Raw genomic sequence first — 25,556 nt, 5'->3', positions numbered from 1 at the left:
CCCCCGCCCTTTCCTTCCCTCCCAGCAGCGGCCTCCCTCCTCCTCCTCCGGCCCCCCCCACCCCACCCCGCCCGCCACCTCCCCCCGGTTTCTCATTCCTGCCACTAGCGCGCTCGGCGGCTCATTCCGCGGCCGCCGCCAGCCGAGGGGAGCGTCGCGAGCAGATGCCGCGGGGGCCTCGCGGAGCCGCCGCCGACTTGTGAATGGGACCCGGACTGGGGCCGGGGTTGACACCACGGCGTTCGCCTTGCGCCAGGGACCGACGGCCCCGAGCTCGCGCCCACCCTCCAGGGCCCCAGGTGAGCTCGCCGCCAGTCCCTTCCTCTCGCCTGGATGGGGCTTCTTGGGGAGGAGGAGGCGGGGGGGGTGTCTCTGGATGAGCGTCTTGGGGTGGGCGTAAAGAGGTCTGACTTGGGAAAGGTTTCACTAACGCATCACAGGAACGGGGGGTGGGGGGGAGGGCAGAGGTAAGAGATTTGTTTAAAAAATCTAAAAGGGAGAAAGGAGCCAGCTGTGGGCGCGGGCGGCGCGGGGGGCAGAGGCGCCAGATGTGCGCTCCAGCCTCTCTCCCCGGCTCCAGCCTCCTCTGGGGTCTGCGCCGAGGCCGCGGGGAGAGGGGCTTCCCCCCGCGCTGGGGCAGAGGCTGCAGAGCCGCGCTCCGGACGCGCCGAGTGCCCGCGGTCGGGGCTCTGGGGAAAGTCGCCCCCGGTGCGGTGCCCGGCCGCCCGCCCGCGCGCGCTGCACCTCTTTCCCAAAGCGGCGACGTGACCGCGCTCTGCAGGGTTCGCATCCCTTCCTCCGGGTCCCCGCCGGGCCCTCCCGGGACTCAGCCCTCCTTGCGCGGCCGCCGGGGAAGCCCCGGAAAACGGAAGGGACCTGGCTCGCGTCGGCGGTGGCCCCGCACTGGAGTTGCCGGGCTCTGGGTGCGCTGACTGCGGCCGAGAGGCGGCCGATCGCGGCGAGCGCTCCAGCCCTCCGGCCCGGAGTCCGCTCGGGAGCCCCCGGGGCCGGTTAGCTCCCGCCCGCCCGCGGAGAGGTCCGCGAGCGGCTGAGCCCGTGGCTCCGCTCTGCCCCGGGCTTGCGAAGCCTGCCAGGGTCAACGTTAACTTTGCGAACCAAGCGTTGCCTGCAGCCTGCGCCTCCTCCCCGAGCGCGCCAAGCCTCTCCAGCTCCCCCACGCACGGCCCTCCTCGCTCAGCTTTGCCCCGGAACGCGAGCCGTCAGAATGCGAAGGGCGGTGAGCGGAGGGCCCTCCCCCCACCCCCACCCCAAGCCAGGCAGGGCTGTAAGGAGGGCCCGCCTCGCGCTGTGAAGAAAGGAGTCCCCAGAGAAAGTGGGGTCTGGGAGGCCCCCGGTCGCGCTTCTTCAGCCCTATCTTTGCAAGGCCCTGCTTTCGCTGGGGCGGGAGGTTGGGGGGGGGCGGGGGGTGCTCCACATGCCTCCCTCTCCAGGGTGAAAGGTTTTCTAGATGCTAGAAAAAGCCCTGTTGCTTTTGCCGCTAATGCAGCAGGAATTTCACGGGCCATCGCGCTGGTATTAAGAAATTTCATCTTTTAGTTATTTAATAATGCCATCCCTGCCTGTCGACGGGTTGTCCCTAAGAGGTGGGGGTGGAGGGTTGTTCCTGAAACCCTCCTGTAAGGGTGTATAGATCTGCCTAAAGTCTTCCCTCTTGTTTCCCCCGAAAGAAATCTTGTTCGGGTGGTTCTGAAATCTTTCCTTGCTTTACTCTTCCGATCAGATCATTCCTATCAGGTTAATATGAGGCAGGGAGTAAGTTTTCGGTTTAATCACAGGGAAGACACGATAATTAATCTGGCAAGAGGACGGATCGATTTCTTTATCACTTGGGCTTGCAGCAGACATTGATGGTTTTGCGGGGTGTTTGGCTTTCCTGGGGATGGGGATGTAGAAGTGTTCTCAGGAGCGAGGATCAGCCAGCATCGCATCAGCACATTTGCCAGGCTAGGCTCTGAGCATCAGATCCAAAATCACGGGAGAGAAGAAGAGAAGGGGCTGACCTTCATTTCATTAATCCTGGAATTATTTTTCCTACATATACGAGATGCAGACACCAGAACACAGAAGCAGTTCCTGCTCAACCCTAGCTGCAGGGAGTCTGGTCTTCTTCCAGCAGAACAAAGGAATAAAAGTTGCAAAACAAAGGGACAGAGTTGTGGCCACTACCAGAGGGACCCTGAAGCTCCTGGTCACTAAAGTTCATTAATCTTGAGCTCTGATTCCCAGTTTTAGAATTGGCCAGTGGGCCCTGGAATTCAAACCGCCGTGCAAAACTGAAATCCTGCCTAGCACGAAGAAATGTGAGTAGTTTTCAAGTGTAGACCAGGGAAGGGCATCTGAGAGACCAGGAAACTTTGCTTGAGTGAGAATTATCTTTACATCTTCCGTTTGAAACATTTCAAATTAATGGATTAAAAATGTGTTGCCGCCAGGCTTTATTGTTAATAACAATTACTGGTATCATTTTTGTTGTTATTTCAGACGCTGAATACGCTGCCCATTTTATTACATTGTTTGAAAAAAAGAAATCATCTTTGCCCGCCCCCCACCTCTGGGATGGGGGGTGGGGAGAGAGAATGAAGAGGAATGAGATAGGATCATCTGTTGAGGCCAAAACAAGTAGATTTACTCAAACTCGGCTTACTGCTTACTAGAAAAAATAGGCTTTTAAAGTAATTCTAATTGAAGCAGTGGACCATCTTGATAGCGCTTCAGAACTTCCGTCATGTTCAGCATTCTTATCAGAACACCAGACAGTAAAATTACTGGGTACCTAAATTCTATTTTTCAATTAAGATGCAATCTTTTGTTAATTTGAGAATTAATAAAAAAAAGTCATGGCTCTATTTTTTTTTTTTTTTTTATTATGACCTAGGACTCTTTGCAGGAGTGGTGGTGGATGTATATGTTTGTTTGTTTGTGAGAGGAGATGGGGGCAAGGTTGAAGAGCCATGCCATGATTTGGGGGAATACAGATCAATTTCATGCTCCTTTAATGCACTTGTCTTCATAATTCATGGTTTTTCTTCCACTTTGAATAGAATTACATGGCTGCCTTGTAAAGATTCTGGTTTTGGGACCCTCGTATGGGAAACACCATGACTCTGACCTCAAAGCTTGATTTACAATGCCAGAGCTACACTCCCATGAGCTCGGTGTGTCTCGGAATCTCGCCTGTGAATGTCTGTGACTTATGAAGTTGACAGTTCACATAAACTTTGATCTGTGATATTCAGATCTATTTTCAGAACCATCTGAAGGAAATCTGCAGATCTGCTTTTAGGTTTCCTTCATTTTCAATACATTTATGTAGGCAAATGTTCAAGGAGCATAACCATTTTGTTTATTTTCAATGTTATTTTTTCACTTTGATTAGGCATACCTAATCTTTAAGAATGATAAGGCACTCGTCTATTAGAGTTAAAACTAGGTAGCAAATATTTTATCTTAAACTGTGAAGTTTGCAGAATGACTATGAATTCCTAAGTCTTTTTCCTAGAAAATGTGAGCATTGTGTAAATTCATCAGCCAGTGAGTTAAGGAACTGTAATATGGTTGGGATATTTTTTCCCCTCTTATGAAATTGGTCATGGTTTCAGAAAAAGTTACCTAGTTCCTCAAGAAACCACATTCTATATCTGCCAAGCATGGGAGTTTTCAACTTTTCCAATACAATGTTATTACCCCTAAAATATGTAAAGATCTTTAGTCTATATGGGCTAGAGGACAGACACCAACAGGTATGTTAAAAAGGGAGGGGAAAAAAAAGCTGGACAAAGTTGGACAAATTCTGGCACACCAGTAGTACTAAGAATCCATCAGGATTCCATCAGGATTACTGTGATAGCCATCCACAGCCTCTTCTATGGGCAGGGAGGACTAAAGAAAACACTCGAGGAGGATAATTAGACATCTTTCTGCTATAATTTTACCCTGACATTGAGAGCCTTGTGCATCTCTGGAAATGGGCTCCTTCGTGGAAGATTACACTTCTGGCCACTAGAGGGCAATGGCGCCCTTCTCCAACTTTCTGCATGGGGCCCATCTGCTTTTGAGGGCACTATGAAAAGCGGTTTTGTTACCACCAGCCCTGTCTGGCCCTCTGAGGAGAGACTGAATTCAATCTAGCAGTGGTTCAGGCTACCGCCTGAGCAGTTTGTCAGGATTAACATCTTTCTAGTTGGTGGATCCGTTACCTTCAGCTTCTTATTCCCCTCTTGGAGTTTACTAGAAAGTTGGAAAAATCTTGTAACTTGAGATTGTCTGAGCAGAAGGTGCCTGGGGGCTGGGCTGCCTGATACACAGGTCAGCTCTCACTGAGGCAGGGATCTGGGAGGATTTTCTGGCTTTTTTTTTTCCTCCAGAAAAAGCATCATTTGAGACTCCCAAGGGGAAGCAAATGAATAAAGAAGAGAAATATTAGTGAGATTTCTATGGCATCATTGCCTATTCTTTCAAGAGGTTTTGAAGATGTCCGCAAGACATTTCTAATTTGCAGAAACGAATAGCAGTTTGATCTTTGGTAAACACTTTGGGGCATGGAGTTTTAATGTAACTGTAAATGTTTTACTGTTACCTTTAAACCATTCTTGATATTGCTATAAAAAAACTAAATTTAGCAGAGAGTAAAATTTAATTCAAGATTGGTCCTTGACTTTTTTTTCCTCCTCAGTGATATGGAAATTACTGCTTATGATTAAATTGCATATTTTAGGTTGCCCAAATTTCTATTTGTTACTCTTTGATAGTGTCATTATGAAAGTTCAGAAGAATAATGTTAAAAAATAGGAATGCTATATTATAATTAAGAGGAAAGCTCTATTAAAAAATGAGTACTGTCCTGAGTGGATTCTTAATTTTGTTTTTTTTTGTTTTTTTTTAAATGAATACAGTTTCCTCCCTGGTGAGTCAGCAGTAGAGTTCCGTGTATCTCTGAGTGTGTTGGAATGCACAGGCAGTTGATGAAGAAGGAATCAATGGAAATGGATTATGGGAAGGAGTATTAAGTAACTCAGTGGAAAGTAAGACAAAGTGTTTTGTAAACCAATGCTCACTCACCACCGGACAGTTTATTTAACTGACAAAAAAGAAAGCACTTTTAAATTGTAAGTGCTTGTGAATAATGCATGTTTGTTAGAACTGGAGGCAAAATTTCATTGTTATTTGGTTTAATTAGTCATCAGACTGTTGCAGGGTATCAGGATTCTTATTGAGATAAATCATTGTTCTCATAGTCTGTCCGGTTAAGGTTTATGCTCGGGTACAGAAATTGGCACACCAGGATGTTAAGTGAGATAGGATGATGAAAGAGAAGAGAGGAAAAGAGGAAAAAGAAGAGGAAAAAAAAAAGTGTGAGAGAGACGAATGATGCTGTTTCTCATGGTGGCCCAAGTACTGGTACCACCACCACCACCCCACCACCTCCATACCCCCACCTTCCTCTCTCTCTACTCCTTTAACCCATGTGAGGTGCTGAATCCAGAAAGCTGGCATTAACAGCTTTACAGGCCACAGTAAATAGTGGCTAGGCTCTTATTCTATTGCTTTCTGGCACTGAGAACACTTCAGAGGATATTTTGAATTTTTCTCAAATTTTTCTGGTTGTTGCAGGTGAAGAAAACCCTTCATTCACTTCCTCCACAAACTCCCTTCTTTGCCAGAAATGCACATGATATGGTCCTCTGCAGTTGCATGATTTCACAAATTAAGACTTTGTAGAAATTTCTAGAAGAAAATGGCTCTGGGGACAGCGTCTTCCACACTCTGATGATTACCTAACATAGCATCCAGAATGTGGAGGCTCCTCCTTGGTGTTGGTTTAAGACATGTAGAGACCTCTTTTCAGCCATCATTGGGCTCTTTCTGTTAGTGCAAACAGAATTCTGAGTAGCAACCATGCCACCAGTGGTGTTTATTCTCAGTAAGAACCAGCATGGAAGGAGGCAGGGTTAGATGTATCAGATATGTTACCATGCAGCCACCCCCTTCATGGGTCTCTGGGGAGGGTGTTAACCCATGATCACATCCTCAACACTCCGACTACTTTCATCATCCCCAAGGCTTAGACCTGCTGTTGACACAGCAAGCGATTAGGGTGAGGAGTGTGGTACCAGGATGTGCAAATGCAGAGTAAGATCCTTGTCTTTGGTTAACATTTTGATATTTTGTGCATCATGGACATTTCCTATTCAGTACAATTTTTCAAATATTGCACTACAATATCATTCATGTTGATTACTGAATTTTTTGGCAGCCCTTATAGTGTGTGCACAAGGACAGTGCCTCACCTGACTCACCTTAGTTCCAGCCCCGCTCAGCACGTTTGATTCTTCGTACCTCCACCTTCAAGGCTTTCAGTGTCTGTGACAAGAATAAGCAACAGAACTTCTAAGACTCAGACACCTCATCTGTAACAATGGATATCATAATAATATTCATGTCTTAGGATTGTTGTAATAATAAAATGAAAATTGAGAGCAGTGTCTGATTCATGATAAGCCCACATTACATGCTCAGTCTTTTCTGTCCTCTCAGACCTGAGATTCAGTTTTATAGACTAATGGTGGCAGGTAGCAAATTTTCCTTATAATTATTAGGCCAAAATCCAACACTGAAATTTGCTTTAGATTGAGACCTCTCCCAATTAGGGATGAATTGTTTATTAGTGCCTGCCTTTTTTTTTAAAATTATTTCATAAATTTAAGTGATCCATCCCTCTGCCATTTAAAATATTCAAGAGGCAGTTGAGATTTTAGAGGTAATTATGGCTTCTGAAAAGTGCTTGCCTCCATCCTACCTTTGCATTTTCTCTCTGTTCATTTTTACATACGGGTTGCTGTGGTAAGTTGCCCTGAAGTAATATCTTACTGGGAAAGTTTGCTAAGCATATGATGTTGAGATATTCATCACAAGGTTTGCTTTCATTTAAAAGGGGCTCATTACTATTCCAGACTAGCTTAAATGATAATTAGCCCCTTGATAAATCGTCTCCATTTCAAGCATATTCCTGTTTGTTTTTCAGGTAAATGTAGTTTGGAATTTTAAGGGGGTGGAGCAGTGACCATTTTAACTCATGAAGAGACTGTGGCTGAAGGAGCTCTCGCCCTGTCTGTGGTCTTCCTCAGGGGCAGGCAAAGGCATGGTGATTTGGTGCAGAGTTGAAAGTAATGGGAAACCTCCTCTCACCAGCCATTAATGGTTCTCCAACTGTTTTCAGTCTCCATGGCACAATCAGGCTGGACTTTCCAAGGCTCCTGGACCTTCCGGGTTGTCCTACTACGTACCATCTGTAGCCTTCTTGTGTCACATGTTTCTACCCCAGGCCCGAAGTCTCTCCTGAGTATTTCCTGAAAGGAAATATCTCCCTGTGTTTGCCTGGAAAAGGGAAGGAGGAAGAGCCAACTATTTCAACCATGTGCCGGGCGCTGTCCCTGACACCCGATTTATTCTACACCCTCCCACTGTGGGGAGGGTATGAGCATCTCCATTGTACAAATGGGGAAACTGACTCACAGGAGGACTCTGGACCCTTGTCTAAGCTCCTGTAGCTGGAGGAAGGAGAGCTGGGTTTCCCAGTCTGTCCTGAATCCACACGTCCAGAAGTTTTCTACTATGTGTGATGCATGTTGCAAGCTGAGGCCTCCCTGGCTTTCTAGAGAAAAGCAGCTGGACAGAGAGCTGAGCCAACTGCTCAGACCCTATGCCCCTATGAGATCCCAAACCTTATTCATTAAAAGAAGCTTCTGAGATTTTCTGCTGTAACTATCCTTTCAGCATGTTTTCTGTTTACCATTAATCCTGTATCTTCATACATGCCCTGATGACAGCCTGCTAACTACCTCTCAGGGAACCCATCACACTAGCTGTGATCCATTAACTCTGTTCATTAAAATTCTGCATCATAAGAGGACTGAAAATGCCCCTTTTTGTAACTCTATCCCAGTAGTGAGTTACTCTTTGCTCCTGCTCCCCATCACTTTTTCCTGTTCCTGACAGTGCTGCAAATATTTGAAAATCGGTATCAGATAATAGTTAAAATCCAGCATTCATGGAACTTTTAGCTGGTTTTAGTCAATGGGCAAAGAACATTCTATATGAGACTTGTCCACAGTGACTCTGTGAACTGGTAAGATTATTGGTAACATTGTACAGAAAACAAACAAACAAACACAACAACAACAAAAACAAAGAACCAAATCCAATGTTCCACAACCAGTAATTGAGAAGCGCAGGCATCCCACACCAAATTTAAGCACTATCAGAATGCTCCACCCTTCAGTGCTTCAGATTATCTGATGAGAGAGTCTCTAGACTTGTCTGCATCCTCATTTTTCTCATCAACTTCTACTCCATTGTGTCATTGTTCCCTTTCACATGTGGCATCTTCTGTCAGATTCCACATTGCACACAATCACTGCTGTGCAGTGTTTAGACCTACCACTTCCTGAGTGAAGAGTGGACATTCCAGTTTACCACATAGGAATCTGATGTGTGAAGTCATTAACAGAATTATCAGCTATTCTCGTCAATCAGAGGTGAGAGTCTGGGACCCAGGGAGGAGCCATGACTTGCCTAAGATCACAGGGTCATTTAGGGCAGGTGAAGCAAGAACTTGGCAATTGGCTCATAACTCAATCTCTTACCATTATCTACAAGCAAGTTTGGTTTTTGTTTTTGTTTCCTTTAAAGTAGATATTAGCTCCATTATCTATCCAGATATCTGTCTTTCTGTCTGTCTACACACACAAAGATACAACCTGTTATGTCATTAGGCAATTAAGTCGTGACACATAAGTGTGGGACTTTCCATGCAAGGGAAGTCATGGAAGTCCATAGAAGTCATGGTCAGCCAATCCAATGTCTTTTGGTAATTGTACCATTTGACCTTGGCCTTCAGGTCTTTCCCACTTTGTAGTCATTATCATTAATATCTTCATTCCAGGTTTTCATAGTTAATCGAGTAGAGTGACATCTCACCTTACCTTCTTCACAGGGCTCGCTGGCAAGATTCAGTTTGAACTCAAGTTCAAGCCCATTTCTTTGTCACCTACTTTAATGAAAGGCTCTGTGCTGGGCACACAGAAATAGTCAATCAAAAGGCCTTCCCTCAAAGAGAGGCAATCTCTGGTGCAGAACATACTATGTCTGTCTATAAAAACTCAAGATTACTAACAGTAAGTGTTGCAAAAGAAGAATAAACAAATAGGGGCACGGGAAGGGTAAATCACAACCACTGTGGTAATCAAGGATGCTCCAGGGAAGGAAAGCAGTCATGGCTACCATATTACTGATGATGCCTGGCGAATCATTAGTGATATGGAGTGCATTCCCCACGGTGCAAACCACAGAGGCATTGAGAACTTTCATTATTAGAAAATACTTCCTTAGGTAGAGCCAAACTATCTCCCCAGAGGTTATATTCTTTGATACAAGCTGTTGATGCCATGCAGAATGGATGTACTTCTTCCTCCCCATTCCAGTTACTCAGTATTTATTGTTTTCCAGGAAGCCTTCTCCCCAGCCTTAACATCTCCAGAGTGAACACCTCATTCATTTTTTGCTCCAGCCCTCCTTGGAGGGAAGGACTGAAGACGAAAATCTAGATGGCTAAACTCTGGACTATCCACACACTTCTTTTATTGCAGCCCGAGGCTACATTACATTAGCTTTTATTGCCAGTCACATCACCCAGAGGACTTATGCTCCACAGTTTATTTGTTTATTTGTTTTTCCTTATGTGCTGCTGTTAAGACACATTTCCCCACCTGTCTCTGTGCATGTAAGACATGATAGGCAGCTTCAGTTGTTCGCACGGACTCTGGAATCAGGCTGTCTGGCTGCAAGTCAATTAACCATTTCTTGGTTTCCCCATCCATACACTGTGTTAGTAATATCTCCCTTATAGGGTGGCTCTGACATTAGACAATATTAATATATAAATATGCTTAAAACAGTGTACAGAATGGGGTCACTGTTACTATTATCTTGGTCCGTGGATCCAGTCTCCCAAAGCGTGTTTAAGTTTAAATCTTTAGTCTGTTATCCAGCATATCTGTCATCCTTCATTGCTTCCTGCTATGAGTTGGCTTTACTCCGTCACCAACCTTTCTTGATAAAAAGCAAAACAACGACAGCAATAAAAATACCCAGAATAGGAGCAGGGGCAGAATCTTATTAAACAAGACAATTCCTTGTCAGTGATTCTTCAGCCTGGAATACAATATTCTACATGTTAGTCATTCCTTGTAACACACATTTGTCATTTTGTTTGCTTGTTTGTTTGTTTGGCTGCAAACCATCGGAACCCCGTCCTGTGTTTGAAGAATAGCTCACAAGAAGATTCTCTATAGAACGAAGAACATTCCTCCTACTCCAGAGGCCTGAAGAGCCAGAGGGTTGCTTCCCTAGCCCTCATGGAAGCTAGTACACAGACTCAGTTCCAACCTCCCAGTGTGTTTTAAATATTTTTTTAATATTTTTATTTATTTCTAGGAGAGAGAGAGAGAGACAGCGTGAGCAGGGGAGGGTCAGAGAGAGAGGGAGATACAGACTCTGAAATAGGCTCCAGACTCCGAGCTGGCAGTCAGCACAGAGCCCGATGCGGGGCTCGAACACACGAACCGCGAGATCATGACCTAAGCGAAAGTCGGACGCTTAACCGACTAAGCCACCCAGGCGCCCCCTCCCAGTGTGTTTTAAATTTGGTTTTAGTAGCCGACATATATGCGCGCACACACACACACACACACATACACACACACATACACACACATGCAAAGCCACTTGCCATAAAGAACTCATTCTGGCTTTTGTGGCAGTGATTGTACCACTATCTGATGTCTGGAGCCACTGGGATGATAGAGTAAGCTGTAACTTTCCATGTCCAGCAAGGACATCTGTGGTGCCCACACCCACCTGGTCCATGACAGTGTCTGGTCTGTGGATCTGACTCCCCCAGGCTCCTGACAGCATGGACTTTGTAGCCCAAGGATAGGATGATAAGGTGATGTTGTCCATGCTTACAGCTGGGTGAGCTGGGGCAGCAAAGACACACAGGTAAATGCTGCCTCTGGAGTTGGCCTCCTACCATTCCAGGACAACTTTCCTGACCCACCTTTGAATGAAATCAGCATCACCCTTCCAGAGAGTGAAGCCTTCAGGGAAAGCTCAGAATTTCAGAACTTCTAACATTCAGCAGCCTGTCTAATGGGCCAGGTAGTTGAACATAGAATGGCTTTGATTTCATGGCTGGTGAAGCGCCTTGCCCACACCTGACTCAGTTATCACCAAGCTGCTCAGGACTCTTGGAGCAATGCCTGTCAATTTCTATATGATTCTCTCTGACTTCTCTCCATGGACATAAATCCAGACCACAAACCATAGATGACTAACCAACCAGGTGAAGCTGGGTGGGCAGCTAGGTCAGTACTTACCAACTTTCTATTATCTATTTGTTAAAACATTATATTTGAAGGATTTACATATTTAACAATGTATTTAAAGGTTTTATAAAATATTTTATTTACAGTAGCAACAAAACTGTATTTAAAATCCAAACCCAAGATGAATAAACAGGTTGTTTATGCAAACAATTCCAACTCATAACAGTTTGCCCTAAAATATCCCAAGAGTTGATGGGAGGTTGCTATTGAACTGGCTTGCTCCACTATCTGCTTCATGGATAGACACAGCTGTGGTGTAAGATACCATTTTCATTTTTATATTATTCTTGAGAACCTCAGAAGCCCTATATAAATGAAGTGTCACTATTAGTATTATTATTTTAGAGTAGAAATTGCAATGTAGCTGTTAGAGCTGGGCACGCTTGCCTTCGGAATAATGCATTGGTGATGCTTGTGTTTTATTCATCACTGCTCCTACTGCAAACATCACAAAGAATCTTCAACTTCAGCAAATCTCGGTAGTGCATTTGGGACCATTAGTCAGGAGACTAATGCAGCCTGAGAGGATGCATCTTTGAAGTAAGGGATGGGTCCTGGGGAATTATTTCAGTGGCCCCCTCCACATCGAAACCATTGCCATCGTGCCCTGCATTACAAGCCAGGGAGGCACCCAGTTTGCACCTAGAGAGACATATCTGTGTTCCTTTCTTATTGGCTGCATAATATCTCATTTCACATGAAATAGAGAAAGATCACCTGTCATTGAGTTTGCAAAAAAACTGCTTACAGTTTTTCCCTAATAGGCTGCCTCGTGATTCCCTCCCTCTAAGCAGGCCAGCCGAGTGCTACCCTGACATCGCTGATAAATAGCTATGGTGCTTTGGGCAAGCCAATTAACCTCAGTTTCCTCATCTGTAAAGTGGCCTTTTGGGTCCTTTCCAGCTCTAAAATGGTCTGGCTCTCAGAGCTTCCACAAATCCTGTGGCTCGGTGCTATCCAGCTGTCACATCTCAGCATTCTAGAGAATGCCATGCAAACAGACACACCAGGATATGAAGGCACAGGATGGGTTTGCCCAAACATAGTAGTCAGCAGGTGATAGTGGACAGAGTAGGCCTTCGGGGTAAGAAGTTTGGGACTCTGTGGAGTACATTGAATGCCAAAGTCAGACCTTTAGACTTCATTCCCTAGGCCCTAGGGAGCCTTTGAAGGGTTGGGAATAAGAGAGTGATGTGTTCAATGCTTTATTAAATGATTTATGAAGGGCATTGAGAATTACTACTAGAAAGAACAGAGACTTTAAACAGGAAAGCCAGCAGGTAGGGGATTACAGCAGAGATTATGAAGCAGGGCCTAGGGTGGCAGCATTATCACAATAGCTGATGTGTACTGAGCATTTACTATATGCACACACTGTGCTCAGCACATCCCATAAATTATCTCAATCCATCCTCACTACAACCTCGATGAGATAAAACCTATAATGATCCCCATTTATAAAACAGAAACTAAGACTCAGAGTAGTTAAACAGCTTTCCCAAAGCTTATACAGTTAATAAGTGGACAGACAGGGATTTGAAGAGAGACCCCATGTTCTCCACTGCTCTGTTGTAGGGATGCAGAAGAGGCTTCCAGGGGTAGGTTCATGAGACTTGCTACTGACCATCGATGAGGAATGGTGATGGATATTTGGTGAAGTGCACCCTGAGTGCCCAGGACTTGGCCTTCCAGGGATTATGCCATTGCATCTTTCCAACATCATGAACAGGAGCCTCAAGATCACACAGATAAATTATTGCAAAGGATTTGAACTCAGGACCTCAAAGATCCAGAAAGATTTTCCTATGACTCGTCTAATGCTTCTAGGATTGATGGGTTCTTGGCTTTTGCCCAACCTGCTATGACTTGAAGACGACACAGAGTATTATGTTTTCTGTAATCTGTTCATATGACTTAAATAATTGAAAAGATGTGTTACAGAGAAAAGAAGTTGTGCTTCCAAGTTCCATGTTTTCTCTTGAAATTTTGGTTCCTCTCCAGCCCTGGCATAAGTGAAGATGCCCCAGTAGTGTCACTTTGGAATAATAATTTTGGAGCCGGAGTTTACAATGTATTTCTAGAGGGTGTTGAGAGAAGGCATATAAGCAAAGTCTTTATGCATCAATGGACACTGTCTGCTTTCTGTTGTGTGGTGCCATGACCTTGTACAATGGATATAAGATCTCAGAGAAGAAAGTCACATTGTACCCACACTAAGGCATATTAATAAGGACCCAGACTTTTGAGAGTTAAGAGAATCATCTATACTGGATTTTTTTTTTTTAATGTATTTTATTTCTAGGAGAGAGAGAGAGAGAGAGACAGCATGAGCAGGGGAGGGTCAGAGAGAGAGGGAGTCACAGACTGAAACAGGCTCCAGGCTCTGAGCTGGCAGTCAGCACAGAACCTGACGCGGGGCTCGAACCCACGAACCGCGAGATCATGACCTAAGTGAAAGTCAGACGCTTAACCGACTAAGCCACCCAGGCGCCCCTATACTGGATTTTAAGAGACGTCAAATTTGTCCCTCTAAACCAGGACTTAAGAACAAGTGAAATTGAAAACACCAACATGACTAAGTCTTGTTCAGTGAAACAAAAGCCACAGGGTCTCTGTGCTCGGTGTTTCTAGATCTGCTCTAATATTCTTGGAACATTTTCATTTTTATGCCTCATGATTCATCCTTTACCCATTCCTTCTTTGTTAACCAACTTGCTGTGAGACAAGAGATGGAAACTTGCTTCCCTTGTCTAGACTTAAGTTCCCTCTTTTGTAGAAGAGGGTTAGTATGGAAAATTTCCCATGTGCCTGGGTGTCTCAGTCAATTAAGTGTCCTTGGCTCAGGTCATGATCTCACAGTTCATGGGCCCAAGCCCTACCTCATGCTCTGTGCTGACAGCTCAGAGCCTGGATCCTCCTTCAGATTCGGTGTCCCCTTCTCTCTCTGCACCTCACCTGCTTCTGCTCTGCCTTTGGTTCTCTCAAAAATAAATAAATATGAAAAAAAATTTAAAAAAAAAGAATGGAAAAGTCCCTCCCCACAGGAGGGATCTGGAAGAACCTCTGAGCTCTGTATTAAAAGTCAAAAAACAAACAAACAAAAAAGAAAAACAAAAAACCATCTCTACCTACTCTGCTTGACCCAGGGAATATATGTATTATTATTCTCTTCTTAACCCAGCTCCTGGGGTTCAGATGTTTATTTGGACAATGAAAACCAAATTGATGATAGGCTCTTGGGAACTCAGGACTTAGTTCTCAGTTCTGGCAAAGAGCCTCCAAAACCCATCCCCAGACTCATTTAAATTAATGGTTGTAAAAACAAAAGCAAGTAAGAAAAGCTTTGTGGATAAGAATGTGAATTGATTAAATTCATAGAAATAGCATCACTCTTCAAGGATTGCCTGTCTTTGCTTAATGTTGAAAATATTGATACTATCTCTAGTATTGTTTCCCCTATTTTTACATTTGCATGGGAAACGATTTGATTAACATTTTCTCTGAAGATGGTTTCCTTCCGAATAAGTTACATTGATTGTATCAGCTTGGCCCACTGAGCATGCCTTCCCAGGCAAGGCTGATTTGGATGCAAAACAGAGCTATTTTGGAAACAGTAACTTTACCTGTATTGTTGAACCTCTTTTCAAGGCTCAGTTGGGTTTGCTATATAGTAGAGCATTGAGGTTGCCATTCACATGGCATACATTGTGCTAATGCAACTTTAATTTTCATACCAAATTGGACAAGAAATGAGTTTGTCAGAAATAATCAAGTCTATTGCAGAGGAGCCAGGTTGGGTAGTTACTGAGATTTGACTGTTACTATGTGAGGTGACCTTGTGTTGTATGGATGTGTAGATGGAGGTCATCAGGCATGCTGGTCCCAGGGACACCCCTTGGGAGACTCCTAGGGGCCTTTCCAGCTGTCCATGGCTCAGCCAGCTAGGAATATTCCCCAATCGTTTATTAGTATATGGCTCTGGGTCTGCCTCTGCCTCATTCCCAGTGACCTGCTGGGCTTCTTACAAAAACAAAACAAAATTAAAAAACGAAACCAAAAATGCTTTATATAAATAGTTCAATCTCTATGAAATTTGTGCTTTACCTTAAATAAAAGATATTGTGACTTGATGCTAAGTCCACCTAGGTAGGCCTGGAAATCCAAAATTGTGTGAGGAAGAAGTGGGAAAATACGTATAAATGATTTCTTATACTGCATGTAGGAACTGATTTTAAGTCTATTAGTTATCTCTGAGGTCAAAATCCTTTTGGCTTCATATTTCATAGGTGAACAATAGAATATATTTCCCCAGAACACTCAATAATTCTTAAAGCCTCCAGGACACTACTTATACATCAGAATTTCCAAAGTTCATTTAAGTTGTTCGTCATCTGTTTGGGGGAGGGGGTTTCTTTTGAGCTGATGGGGCACAGAATGACTTGAACACTCTATCCTATAAATGCTCTCTTGCACATTTAAACAACAAGAAACATGGATGCTTCCTTGATGGCTTTGGAGTGTGCTTTAAATTCATTGTTTCACGCAGGTCTCTTGACAGCCGTGAAACCTGATCTGAGTGATTAACAGCTCAAGAGCTGAAGGGGTTCAGACTCCACTGCTTTCAGATTCCACTGCCACCAGTTTTTAGTGGTGTGGCCAGGCATACACAATTTTTTTTTTTTTTTTTTTTTTTTTTTTTTTTTGCTTCAGTTTCCTCATCTGTACTTTTGGCATGACAAGGACATATGCAAAGCCAAGTGAGCACTTCATAAATGTCAGCGACAACCCTGTGGTTAGATGTGTATTGTTATTTCTGCTCCGCAGACAGCAAGTGAAGGTGCTGTGAGCTTGCACATCTTGCTCTGGTTATACAGCAGTTAGTAGTGACAGGGTGGGTTTTGTATCCACATTCACTGGCTCCAAACCGATTTATTCCTTTCTGTTCCTTCCGCTCAAGTTTACTAAGCTATCATTTCTCTTCCACACCAAACCTTCTCCTGGATTTGATGAAGATTAGTTTTCCATTGCTTATGAAGGGTTCATGCTTTCCTTTTTAAAGAAATCGACATAAATAGTGGTCTTTTTTCCAGGGTGAATCATATTTGTGTAACTGTGAAGTATGTTAACTCAATTTTCTCTACCAACTCCTTTGTTTTTGAGCTTTTATATGTTTATAATTGAAATTCCAGGAAGATAGCTCTCCAAGTCGATGTTGTCCTTGAGATATGTAACACAAGCCACATATGTGAGTCAAATCTTCAATTTTAAACTTTCTAGTAGTCCAATTTAAAAAAGTAAAAAAAGTGACAATTTTAGTGATGCAGCCAGTATATCCAAAATATTATGACATCCAATCAATATAAAATAATTAATGTGCTATTTCTCATTCTTTTTTCATACTAAGGCTTTGAAATCTGGTGTGTACTATACATGGGTAACACATCTCAGTGGGGACTAGGCACATTTCTAGTTCTCAGAAACCGCATGCACCTAGTAGATAATGTATAGATGGTGGAAGTTTTGATATTTCAAAGGACAATTTACACAACAAATAATTTTTAAACAACTGTTGGTGAGGGAAGTACTCTGTTAGGCACATTGTTCTGTTATCTAATTTCAGTCTTAGGATAACCCTGTACTTTCATCCCTATTTTTCAGACAAGGTAATTTGCAGCTCAGATTATATACATGTTTATTATTATATAGCTTATAAAATACAGTACTTGAATTTAGATTTCCCATCTTTTGTCTTCCTTTCCAGGGCTATTTCTATAACACTGTAAGCACCCAATAGTGATGATGATGATGACCACAACCATGTTGAAATAATAATAATATTAACATAGTAATTCTGTTACTACCTGGCATTGATGAATTTAGAATACTTTCTCCTAAATTGTGTCATTTATGGCTGTAATTATTCACATTTGATACACAATCATTTAAAATATATACTTATATCCTAAATGAGTCCCTAGCAGGTTGCAGAAGGCAAGGTCCAAAGGAAACCAAGAAAAAGTAATAACTTAGTGAACCAAGCTGCTTCCAGTGCCAAATTTATCCAGGAAATCAGATTCACGTGAAGGTTAGAGAGTTTCAATGGGATGTTTGAAGTATGACCATGAGGGAGACAGGGTGTGGTGCTTGAGCCATGTGGATACATACCTGTGTGAATGTGCATGTGCAAGTCCTGGGCAGGCAGACACTAAGGCAGGCACAGAGAGGTGCAGGTCAGCCTCGCTACCTTTTATTTATTTTTTTTAATGTTTTTTTTATTTTATTCTGAGAGAGAGAGAGAGAGAGACAGCATGAGCAGGGGAGGGTCAGAGAGGGAGATACAGAATCCGAAACAGGCTCCACGCTCTGAGCTAGCAGTCAGCACAGAGCCCGATGCGGAGCTCGAACCCATGAACCGTGAGATCATGACCTGAGCCGAAGTCAGACGCTTAACCAACTGAGCCACCCAGGTGCCCCAGCCTCGCTACCTTTTAAATCACAGCTGCAAGAGCCACCTTCTTTCACATTTAACTTTATTTCAGCTTTCCTGAATCTTCACCCCAAAGCTGGGTCTTCTAAGAGAGGGATCCATAGAAAGGGAATGACCAAAATAGGATTATTCTTAGTTACAACCAGGGATAATCATGGCTTTCAAAGATATGATGAGCTAACATTGACACAAAGTTCAGACCTTGCAACCTGACCTTATAATGTGGAACACCTGTGAGTACAGGTGTCCCTGAAACAAAATAGATTACACTAAAAATGTGTCATCCATCCACCCGTTTTGCAAATATTCATGAGACACCAATAAATTAATTCAGCTGGAGATAGAAGGGTGGACACAGTAGACAGTTTCTACTCTTACGGACCTTATTTGGCTTGAGGAAGCAGACAGTAAAATATAAGCAAATAAACAAAATATTTTTCAGTAGTGATAAGTGTGATTAGTAAAACATGGTAATGTTATGTGTTAGGAAGTGAATGATAGCCACTGTCTTTGCCTGTCCCCTCTGTGAACTGTTGGGTACGAATGAGGAGGATGATTGTGAGAATATTTACCATTACTGGTGGCCTACTAAGTGATGACTAGGAAGGAAAGAAGAAGGAAGAATGAAAAATTTTTTTAAAGAAAAAATGACAAGGAAGGAAGGGAGCTAGGGAGAAAAAGAGGCCAAGGTATTAGTATCATGGCTGACACTTTTCAAAGTGATGGCAGGAAACCCCAACAACGGCCTGAGAGTTGGATCCCCTAAAGTTGAAGGGGAGCCCCACACAGGAAAAGGAACTTAACCAGCACCACAGGTGAGTTCAGGGATCTGCCAAGAGCTGAATCTGGGCCTCTTTTTCATGGCTTCTGCTTGTTCATGGCTGTGACTCCACATGGACATTCATGGCCTTTATTCCAGGGAAGGTCCTTTTAGTGAGGATGTATGAGGAGAGTGGCGTGCATCTCTTGGGAGTTAAGTCAGTGAATATGTAGAACAAGTTTGTATAAGTAAATGGCTGTGATAGATAACATTATTCGAACATAATTCTTTTGGTTAATGGATAGTTTTGAGATGATATCTGGAAGAATGTAGTTCACACCTATGTGAGGGATTGCTTGGAGGGACAAAGTGATGGAATTTTCACCTGTGACAAGGAAAAAAAAAGGTGGCTAAACATCAGCCTCATAAAGAGATATTTATGTTAAATCCCTTTATAAGAGGTGTTAGCTATAAGTGGAAGAATGTGGGAATGTTCTCTCAGGGGGTATTAAACACAGCAATTTGTCTACCCATCTTGGGCAGTCCAATAAATGCCATTCTAGTGGGAGATACCTCTAGTTGCCTTCTCACATTCAGTCTCTTAATTTTCCTTTAAGACATTTGTCTGTCTCAGAAAAAAAGAAACCTTTCTTTCTTTCTTTCTTTCTTTCTTTCTTTCTTTCTTTCTTCTTTCTTTCTTTCTTTTTTTTAGCTACTTTGGTTGGACACCCATCTCAGCCTTTTCTATTAAATATTGGAGATTCTTAGTTCTTTTTGTCTTTAGTATTTTATTCCAGACAATTTCTTTTCTCCTATCACACTTGTTTGCTGGGATGATTCACTGATTTCATACCTTTACGTACCATCCTAACACTGGTGAATTCCCAGACCACATTCCAATCCTTTAAATACAATCATTTTCCTATATTCCATATTCCAGTAATACCAGCACTATCCACCAAGTTACCTAAGCAGAGGTCAGTGGAAAAAAAAAAAAAAAAAAGTTGAATCTTAAGGGGTCTTATTTCTGAGACCTTATATCTAGTCTATTGCCAATTACTATTGATTTTATTTCTGACTCCTTTCTCCATATGACCATTTTTCCAGTTCCGCTATTGTCCTAGTTTCATCCCTCATCATTTCTCCCCTGACATTTAAGATTGATCCTTCCCTCTATTTTCTCCTTGGTTCCTTGATCAGAGCCCCCTGACCTTCTTCAGCTCTAACACTTATGGCTCCTTCCATTTTGGGCACCTAGTAGGTTGTAGTGGTTACAGATTATAGAAAGCTGCTAAGTATGGTTTAAGAGAAAAGGAGAAGATTGGGACTGTATGATTGGAACATTCATAGGAGGTCTAGCTTCTGGCTGGACTGGATCCAGAGCTTAGCAATCTTGGGAAGTCTGTCCATCTCTATCTCCATCACATGGTGACCCCGTCATCTACTTATCTCTGCTTTTCTTTGAGTGTAAGTCTCAGACTCTATTGCCCTGGGAGGGTTTCCTGGGTGACACAAACAATGACACAATGACCACTAGAAGTCTCAAAACATATATTTATACTTTAAGTTTGCAAAAGCAGGAAATTCCAAAGAACTGAGATTGTCTTGCTTGAGCCAAGTGCCCATTTCTGAAGCTATTTGCTGTCCTGTAAGGACCCAGCTTGGGTCATGTGTTCATTACTTGTGGTTGACAGTGGGATTGGGACAGAAAACAAAATCCCATTTAACACATAGATATTCAGAACTGTTATTGGATGGATGGTTTGGTGAATGGATAACTGAATCAGTGTTTGGCTTCCCTAGACCTTTACTGTGTTTTCCTCAGTTGATATCTGCATTTATGCTGTTTACTCTCTTTGGGAGAAGGGGTTCAAGGCACTTTCCAATATAGAAGTCATAATGGTACAGCTGTCTATGTGCTGTTTCTCAGTGGCTGTGGATTCCATGGAGCCCAGACCAGCATACTACCTCACGATTCATGGGGCCCATGGATGGATGAATGAAAGAGTAAGTTATTGAAAGTATAAATGAATGAATGAGAAAATAGATGATTTTTAGGTATTTTTGTAATGTCAATTTCTGTGCTCAACATATCCTTTAGAATCTTAGTTCTGAAAGTGACCCTGAAGGCCATTTTGTTCATTTACATTTTATATTACATTTTACATTTTTAAACAGGTTTAGGTGCTGATATTTAGAGAAATTTAATGATTATCCCTGAAGTCTCACGACATAATGATAGCACAGTCGAGAACAGGGCATCAGCACTTTTAACTCCCAGTGAAATTCACTTTCTATTACATAATTTATTTTCTCAACTAATATGCATTAGATAAGCACCTATCATATTCCTGGCCCCATAGGAGATGCTATAAGGGGATAGTGAAAATGAAAAGACAGAGTTTCGATCCTCCAGCAGCTCATAGATGAAGACAATTTGGTAAATTCCCAATAACATGACTATTATATATCTAGAGAAGGAGTGTCATTCTGGCCTGCTACCATGATATTTTATCTTGCCGGAGTCCAGCTCTGGCCAAGTCAAGGGATCCCTAAAGGATGGACAGTGTCGGTGAGGGAGGGATGAGAGAGGCACGAGATTCTTTCTGGTCACCAGCCAGGCCTCTCTGCACTGTCTGAGACTCTATTTTATGAATTAGTGTTTGGGGGATGCCACAGAAGTGGCATTCTGATGATAAATTCTTTTATCAGTAAAAACTTGCCAGAACATTGATATGCATAGGTATACGGGGAACAGCTCAGAGGCAGCATTAGCATAGTAAAGGCAAAAGTTGGTTCTTTGTGAGTAGGGGTCAATAGCCTGTTTATTGCTTAATGGGAGGTATTAAGAAAAACAGATCTTTCAGGATAGCAGTGTTTCTCCCATAACCAAAAAAGAAGTTCCTTCACAAAGTCCAATCAGCATATCAAGGCCAGAATGAGTCACTCCGGAATACCAATCAACAAGGTCCCCTGGGGGGTAGGTGCTCAAGCAGAAACAATTAGGTAGGGGTGGATATAGGTCATCACCTGACAATAAGAGTCCTTGCAACTTATCTTAACCTCCCAATACTATCTGAGTAGAACTTGAGTATCTTATGTAACTGGTATGTCAAGGTTGTTTTACAGAAGGATTTGAAGACATGTCAACTGTAATGTGTTGGCCTGCCATTCCCTAGGGCCCAGGGAACTTAGGCATAACAGGGAGAAGGATGTCCTAACGCCTGGAGACACATCTCATTTCTCAGAGTCTCTGAAGATACCAGATTGGCCAGGTTGGTTCTTCCAGCTGTTGCTCTGCTCAGTCTCATGGCCCTTCCTTCTACATTTGATGTTTTTTTGATAATTTCTTTTTGCCATTGACTCAGACAAGCTAAATTTTCACGCTAGAAGGAAAAAAAGAACTATAAGGCTTGCCATTATTATATTCTCTCAATATTTCAGACAATCTAACTCTGGGTTTGGGTGGCTCACCTGCTACTTTGTGATGATTTCTGGGTAGATTATCATTCTAGCAGAGCTTTGTTACCTTGGCAAAACAGACTCTTATTCTGAATCACCTCTCATGATTTAAAATTTATGCCTTGGGCACCTGGGTGGCTCAGTTGGTTGAGTGTCTGACTCTTGATTTCCACTCAGTCATGATTTCAGGGTTCGTGGGATCAAGCCCTGCATGGTGCTGAACTGAGCATGGAGCCTGCTTGAGATTCTGTCTCTCTCCCTCCCCTGCTTGCACACACCCTCTCTCTGTTTCTCAAAATAAATAAATAAACATTAAAAAAGGAAAAAATAAAGTTTATGCCTCAATTTCTCTGAAAGCCCTCAGTAGTCACAAAAGAAGAGAATATCAGGGGCTTCCTCTGCAGAGAGGGTGAGCTTGTTCTTTGTTGTAGGGCTGATAACATGGACATGTTCCCTTAATAAAAATTCACTGAGCTATGCTCTTCTATATGAATTTTATACTTTTTTTGTAAAAAAAAAAAAAAAAAAAAACTAAATGCCAAAGGAAAAAAAAAAAAAGTAATAACTGCATCCCAAGAGCAGTGGTTATCAACCTGGGATTTTCCCGCCAGGAGACATTTGGCAAGGTCTGAAACATCTTTGGTTGTCACCACTGGGTAGGGGTGTGCTCCTGGTATCTAGTGGATAGAAGCCAGGGATGCTGCTAGACATTCTGTATTGCACAGAGCAGCACCCTCTCCCCCCACCAATACTTACCTGGCCCAATAGTATTGCTGCTCAGAAGCCCTGGCCTGGAGGATGAAGATCAATCTGAAAGATTCACTTCTGATGGGTGATAGCAGGCACCATTCAGAGAAACTTGTATGGCAGATTATATCTGTACTTCACAGTTGAGGAAACTGAGGCTTATAGAAGCTAATCCATCTAGTGACATCCATTTAGGAACTCAGGTCCCCATGAAGTCCAAACCCTGTGACTCTTTATGCCGGTTTATTATCTTGCCTATTATCACTTCTCCAACATAAGAATCATCATTTGAAAACCTACACATATTTTTCTCCACCACTGAAATACTTTTTTTGGGTAAAACAACCAGATAAAGGCATTAATGAAGAAAATGCTTTACAGAGATATCATCCATATGATCTTATGCAGCAGTGGCTTCCTAATATACTGCTGTGAATTACTTTTTCCAAGAACTTGTAAAAAAATGTGCAAACTGGAAAGCAGAGCATTCTTGTTATTGAACCAGTTGAAATCTGACCTTTGCACATAAGTAAAGGGACTGTCATTCAGGGAAGATAGCATTCCTGGATGCTATCAGGAGATTGTAGGGCCTCTTTCATTTCCTTGACTATGAAGTTGCCTGATGTTTCCCATCTGTAAATATTGATGTATACATAGTGTATCAGTCAGGGTGCCCTGAGGGTAACAGAATCAGGAGGAGACACATATAGTAGGAAATTTATTGAAAGGGATTGGCTCAAGCAATTGTGAGGGTTGGCAAGGCCAAATCTGAAATCCACAGGGCAGGTGAGCAGCAAGGTCAGACTGGAGCCCAAGGATGTGAGACAAAGCCACAGTCCACAGGTAGACCCCTCTGTTCATCATCAGAGTAGCTTCAGTTCTGCTCTGAATGGCTTTCAACTGGTTGAGTCAGACCCACCCAGATAATCAAGAATAATCTTTACTGAAAGTAAACTAATTAGAGACTTTAATAATATCTACAAAATACCTTCATAGTAATACCTCCATTAGTGTTGGTATCACTGGAGACTATCCTCTAGCCCACTTTACACATAAAGCTAACCATCACACACAGTCAGTGCAATTTTTTCTCAGACAGATGTTATTTTAGATGGTGTAGTAGGATTGTCAGAAAGTATACTGAATATGAAGACTGTAAACTACACTATTTCTTTTAACAGCATTGGGATATGGTTGACCCTACTGAGCTACCTCTTCATCTGTTCTCCATGTTTGGAGGTATCTTTGTGTACACAATTACTTGTGATTCTGTCTTGAGACAGAAATGTATATAGAAAACATGGCAGGCTGGAAAGAGCTAGGGGTAAGGCAGACATGGACTCATAGACTCATAGACATGGACTCATGGACTCTGTCTATAAAAGCTCTGTGAATGTGTATATTATTTAGTAATAATACACACAGATAATAATAATACACTGCTTCACAGAGTCTGTTGAGATTGCATGAGAGACATTTATGTAGTAGATGGAAATATAGGTACATGCATGCATAAATATATGTATATATGCGTTCAAACATGCACACATGTGCACTCTAGTTACTTTAGCAAGCATCCATTTATCCAACAAAATATCTACCATGTGATAGCCACAGTGATAGGTACTAGGCACACAGTGATAAAACTATCATAGTCCTTACCTTCAAAGTTTTAAAAGTCTGGAGGAGGAGGGTATCATTAAATTGGTTATTTCAGTATGTTTGGATACATGTTTTAATACACACATCTAGAAACATAAAAAAGATCTCTTGAATGTTGAATACCTGAAAGCAAAATTAATTAGCTAGAAGACTGTTCTTTGAATATATGCTCCTTGGATGAATATTAGGACCAACTCTTCCTTAATAAGGAATTGCTATTTGTTAGGGCTTAACTAAAGTTCTGGGCAAGCTGCCAGGAGAAAGGTGACTGGATTCTCAGTGGCTGGCCATGTGAACAGCTCAAACAGTATGGCCTATTTACTTGTCCATTTATTTATGGCCTTTCCCATTCTCAGGAGGTGTTGAAGTGGCCTTCATAAATACCAGCAATGTGCTAAGATTTCAACAAAGGAAAGTTTTAAAGAAATTAGGATGAAGGGAAAGTAAGAGTAATGTTGAAAGATAGAACAAAGGACTTCACTGAAGAGCATACCATAATTTATGACATAGAGCATTGTTCCTTTGTAACCAGGCAACTGGTGAAACACCAAGAGTTATAAAACTACCACAAAGTAATAATGCATTCCTGTCTGTCCAGGTGAGACAAAACATTTCTTGGCACTGATGCCAGTAGAATTTCTCCCAAAGCGGCTTATAAAGAGACCAACATCTTTAATGATTATCCAAGCATAAACATAAATCCTTATATATACTCATATATATATGCATCTTCAGGGTTGCTCAGTTCACATAGGGGCCCAAGTGTACAAGTGCAGCTCAGTGGTCAAGGTTCTTTGATAGTGACACTTCCATGGAATTTGTAGGGTCACATCTCAGCACAGCCTCTCCCCTGCCCTCCTCTCCTTTGGGAGGAGCCAGGTGATACAGACTGGAAAGAGTAATAATAGCCAGGGGAACCAGAGCTGCTGAGTGTTCCAGAACTATACTGGGCTTAGATCTACTGAAAGCCTTGAGT

The 25,556-nt window shown here is 42.6% G+C and overlaps 1 protein-coding gene across 2 annotated transcripts in view; it reads left to right on the top strand.

Moving 5' to 3' along the window:
• Positions 1-85: 85 nt before the first annotated feature.
• CDH11 (cadherin 11) overlaps positions 86-25,556 on the top strand; it is a 154,965-nt gene continuing 129,494 nt past the window's right edge. For both annotated transcript variants that reach the window (XM_039247652.1, XM_039247653.1), the window contains exon 1: positions 86-299. The gene's annotated coding sequence lies outside the window, so the exon portion shown is untranslated. The remainder of the gene's footprint in view (positions 300-25,556) is intronic.

This window comes from Hyaena hyaena, unplaced genomic scaffold (assembly GCF_003009895.1).
Source record: "Hyaena hyaena isolate Hyena2069 unplaced genomic scaffold, ASM300989v1 scaffold_301, whole genome shotgun sequence".
NCBI classification, from domain to species: domain Eukaryota; kingdom Metazoa; phylum Chordata; class Mammalia; order Carnivora; family Hyaenidae; genus Hyaena; species Hyaena hyaena.
The sequence above is the reverse complement of the archived record's forward strand: the minus strand, read 5'-3'. Positions and strand labels throughout refer to the sequence as shown.